At 36.3% G+C, this 5350-nt stretch overlaps 1 long non-coding RNA gene across 1 annotated transcript; it reads left to right on the forward strand.

Moving 5' to 3' along the window:
• Positions 1 to 2501: 2501 nt before the first annotated feature.
• On the forward strand, positions 2502 to 4439 carry LOC137242404 (uncharacterized). Its single transcript, XR_010950224.1, has 3 exons — positions 2502 to 2569; positions 3257 to 3444; positions 3512 to 4439. It is a non-coding gene; the product is annotated as an uncharacterized lncRNA (long non-coding RNA).
• Positions 4440 to 5350: the final 911 nt, after the last annotated feature.

Here is a 5350-nt window from a genome sequence, read left to right on the forward strand (position 1 = left end):
ACAGCTGTTTCGATTATACCTTGTAAATCTTTTCAAAGCCTTTTCTCCCGGGAGTGGGATTTGAACCCGCACTCCTACGATGGTTGAAGTGTTACAAACGTATTCAACCACGTCATGCCTTAATTGTTGTAAACCTTATCCTAATTGTCTTCTTTGCATATTTTCTTTCTTCATAGTCCATACTTCGTATAGCATCATATGGTAAAGTTATGCGTTGGTAAGGCGGTTTTCAAAGAAACTTGGTGTTGTTTTTGTTCTATTTATAAAACTACAACGAATTAACCAATGTTGTCTATTTTTATAAATTTTTAAGCGGGGAATATATTATTAATGCTACTGAGACGTTTAAAGAACACAAGCAACTGTTAAAGGAGATTTTAGAATGACTTAATTAACGAGGTTTGAAGTTTAACTTGGATAAATGTAGATTCGGTGTGAGGAAATCGATTACTTAGGATATTCCGTTACCCGTTCGGGAATACGGCCGATCAACTCACATATTAAAACCAAACAGAACTTTCCTGGGCCGATAAATGCGAAGCAATTGCAGACATATATTGGCCTTTTCTCATACTTCCGTCGTTTCGTATCATCGCTTTCCGAAATAGTTAAACCGCTCCAAAATCTACTGAAGAGAGATTCGCCATTTGACTTTAATGAACATTGCCTTGACGCTTTCAAGGAATTAAACTCTAGGTTGTTAAAAAGTCCAGTCTTAGCTATATATAGTCCCGAACCGGAAACGGAGTTACATTGTGATCCAAGCAGCATAGCCTTTGGATCAATATTACTGCACTATCAAGATGACAAGAAGTTTCACACGGTTTCGTAATTTTCCAAGACTGTGTCAAGTGCTGAATCAAAATACCATAGTTTTGAACTTGAAACATTGTCAATAATATATGCATTAAGAAATTTCAGACCGTATTTAGAAGGTATACCGTTTACAATAGTAACTGACTGCAATTCACTAACCATGACTCTTGAGAAGAAACAACCAAATCCGCGTATAGCTAGGTAGGCTCTAGAGCTCCCAAATTACAATTACAAAATACAACACAGAAAAGGATCCTCCATGGGTCACGTCGACGCACTAAGCAGAAGACAGATTGCTTCGATCATTGACACGGATGACATTGAATTCCTTGTATAGGTAGCCCGGGAGCGCGATAAAACCATTGAGTCAATTCGAAACCGTTTGGAGCAAGAAGTAGAAGATTACGACTTAATAGATGGACTTGTTTATAAGAAGAACCCAAAAGGTAAAAGTACTCTTTACGTACCTTATGAGATGGAGGAGAATGTTATACGTTTGATACATGAAATGATAGGTCATCTGTCGTTGGACAAAACACTTAGCAATCTGTGCCTGTATTATTGGTTTCCAAACATGCGGGAAAAAGTAGAGAAGTTTATCAGAAATTGTCTGGAATGTATAGCGTACGCTATGCTCCCAGAAGCGAGGGAAAGGACGTTGTATACTATCCCCAAAACTCCTTTACTGTTCGAAACTGCCGTCTATTAAGCCATAGCGAAAGACATTTTAGTTGTAGTAGATGCTTTCACTAAATTTGTAAATCTCTATCCCACCTATTCCACAAGTATTCGACAAGTCGTTGCCGCTTTAGAAAAATACTTTAGCTACTATGGTAGACCGAGAAGAATATTAGTGATAGGGGAACCTGCTTTACCTCCTTAAGAGTTTGGTGCTTTCTTATTAAAGCAAAATGTAGGTCATATAAAAGTTGCTGTCTGCTCCCCACAATCCAACGGACAAGTGGAGAGAGTGAATAGGGTATTAAGGGCTATGCTCGGTACACTGACTGACGAAGTGAGCCATGACGACTGGACCAAAAAGCTAATTGAGGTGGAATATGCCATAAATAACTCCAAACATAGCACTTGTCAGGATACACCAAGTCAGCTTCTTTTCGGTGTCGAGCAGAGAGGAGTAATAATAGACGTTTTTTTCAAAAGCAGAATATATCCGGACGGGGACCGAGACTTGGTACAAATTCGTAATAGCGCTTCTGACTTGATTAAAGCTAGGCAAGAATACAAAGCAGGGCGGACCCGTAAAGGCCATTCTAGGACTAAGACACACAAAGTAGGCGACTACGTTGTCGCGAGATATGTCGATACTACTGTCGGGAGTAATAAAAAGTTTATACCACGCTATAAAGGTCCTTATGTGATACATACAATTCTAGGGAAGGATAGGTACGTCGTAAGGGACACAAACAATTGCCAGTTGACTCAGCTGCCCTATGATGGGGTCATTCAGGCGCACCGAATCCGCGAATGGCGGCAGATACCTGGGGAGCGTGTTGACGAACCAAAATGTGATCCTCCGAAAATTGTGTTATGTATGATCGTGGTCGATCCTTATCAGGTTTGGCCGAGTTGTAAAGCTGTAAATGCAACATTGCGTAGTTATTAAGTAAAAATCGAATTTTAAAATTAAATAAAATTACGTACATTATGTCAGATTTGTGTTTATTTTAGATGAATACTATCAAGTTGGCGGCACTGAATTTGGAAAAATTATTACAAAAGTCCAATGTGAAAGGTAAGTTATATTATTCATATGTATATTAGCCGTCATCCAGTGAATTTTACAGCTCAGGGTCACGCTCAATTCCCACCAGAATGGTCCGGATCATTAGCCGTGTTTTTTTATACACGCGTATACGTTTACGTTTACGCGTAAAAAAAACGCTTATCCGCGCTTTGATAATGCTTAGTAGACCCATCTAGTGGCAGTGGTTAAATAACTAGCTAATCACAGGGTGTACCGAAATGCGGAGATACAACCCTCTGATGGCCATAGGGCATAACATATACCTGAATCGGTTGCGATGAATTGTGGACACACATAGAATACATAGAATTAGTGTAGAGGTTGAAACATAAACACATTTTTCAATTACATCTGAGTATAATGCGTATTGAAATTTAGTAGGACACATTTTATGCGCAGCAATTTTAGAGGTGTATTTAAAGTTTGTCGCTTAGCAGTCCATATAAAGTTTAAGCGTAAACGTATATAGAAGTAAAAAACAACACCGTTATTGTTGTGAGAGTTGGTAGCACTACCAAAAACGTCATTGCCGTTGTAAGAAGAAGAAAAATCAACAAACAGATATAATTAAAGCGTTGTGAAAAATTAAACGAAAAACATGGATGAACATTTGTTTGAAGTTGCTGTATTTTAGTAATTTTTTTCCTTCATGTCTAACATTTAAATATATTGCAGTTTATATATGAATCGGCATCGGAATCGGCAAATACCAGCGGCTTAACTGAAGACTTCATGAATTCATCTGAAAGTTCTTTGGAAAATGAAGAGGAAAAAAAATTTTTTGGACACAATTGATGGTTATACAGATCAGGACTTTAGAAAAGATTTCCGTATGAATCGGTCCACTGCGCACATTTTAATTGGTAAGAATTTCACATCAATTAACCCTTCTTAGTCACTTATAAAAGTATTTCTTTTACTATTTTGTAGAACGGTATAATACAAGAGCATTTTATTCTAGCAAGGGACCATGGAGGATTTTGCAAAGTTGGAGCTACAAAAGAGATGTATATGCTTTTGTGGTACATGGCAAATACCAGTACGTTTCGCGAAATAGCGAATCGTTTCAACATGGCTGAGTCAGGTGCATGGAGAATAAAAAGGCGAGTGATTGAATGGCCATTGTCAATTGGCCATGAATATGTTCCGTGGCCTTCCCTATCCAAAGCAAGGGACAATATACGCAAGTTTCATGCCATGAAGAGCATTCCAAATGTAATTGGTTGCATCGACTGCTCGCATATAAAAATTAAAGAATTTTTATAGCCTGAAATTGCAAGCTGTGGTAAACGCAGATAAACTGTTTATAGAAATATTCGCTGGTGAACCGGACTCGTTAGGTGATAGTCGAGTTTTGAGACAATCAAGTTTATACCAGCGAGCGTTAGATGATATGACATCCACTTTTGCATTCAACTCATGTTTGCTTGGAGAGTCAGCTTACGCAAATACTGAATGGTTGATAAGTCCATTTCGAGATAATGGATTTTTGACATCAGCCCAGAAGCAATTCAATTATTTACATTCGTCAGCCAGAATTGTCGTTGAAAATGCTTTTGGATTATTGAGAATGAGATTCAGCCGACTGCTTCATTTCACTGAAAATACAGACCTGCAATTGATCGTTCGGATTATTATATGTGGATGCATTCTTCATAACATTTGCTGTTTGGAACACGACAGCATTGAAGACGAGAATTTGATGGAAGATGAAGAACCTGTAAGCAATATACATCTGCAAGGGAACGAAACCGATTATGGAAGTAGGCGTAATATTGTTCTACAAAACCTAATCGATACAAATGTTATTAGCACGCCGTCCTAGGTTACACTTACTTATACTCTTAGGTTTCTGCTTCCCAATACTTGTCAAACTGAAATTTTCTTCAAAATAAAAACTTTATTTGGATTAAAGTTTATATCATTCATATAAATTTATTTCTTTTTTTTTTGTTGCTTCAGGTAAAGTAAAAAACACTAACATCCAAACTAGGCACAGGTGTAAGGAAAATTCGTCTATTATATTCGTAAACATCTATAGTGGGCCAACATCAAACTCACCAATACACATTGGATTTCCAAATCTTCAGGACATTCTCCATAGCATATTTTTTCCTCCTAATATTGGAAAGAACAGTTCTTCGCAAGGTATGCATTTCAAAAGCCCTTGTCTCCTCTCTAGACCAAATCAGAGAGGATTGATAGAACAAGAGACGTCGCTCGTTCCAAAGTAAAGAGATTTAATTCAAAATTTCCATTTTTTAGGAAAAAAAAAGTTTTGTAATTTTAAACAGTTAGATTTTATACTAGCAGATTACTAAAAAATGTCTTCATCTTACTTTGAAAGAGATGTTGAATTTAAGCTTTACTTTTTTCATTCTGAGTTAATTCACTTTACAATAGAAAAGCTATACAGCCAGAAATAGTTTCATACGGAGTAATTTGGAATACTACAGTTTCATTTAAAAAAATAAATCGATTTTATGAAATGCTGCGTTTTATTGGAGTACACTCTCAAATTGTTTTTATTTTAAAAATATATAATCTTATTTTTGTAGTATCATATCACAAAGGCATCAATTTAATTATACGTAGGAGCAGAAAAAACGAATTTAACCAAATTTAGTATGTACTTTTGTATCAACGGCCTAATTAAAAGCTAAAATAAACGCTTTTATTAAAGATTTTCGTGGTATTTATTCATAGCATTCAACACTACTATTTTAGTATTTTTAATACAAATTTAAATATTTATAATATAGAATTATA

The sequence above is a fragment of the Eurosta solidaginis genome, chromosome 2 (genome assembly GCF_040869045.1).
Source record: "Eurosta solidaginis isolate ZX-2024a chromosome 2, ASM4086904v1, whole genome shotgun sequence".
Lineage (NCBI taxonomy): Eukaryota > Metazoa > Arthropoda > Insecta > Diptera > Tephritidae > Eurosta > Eurosta solidaginis.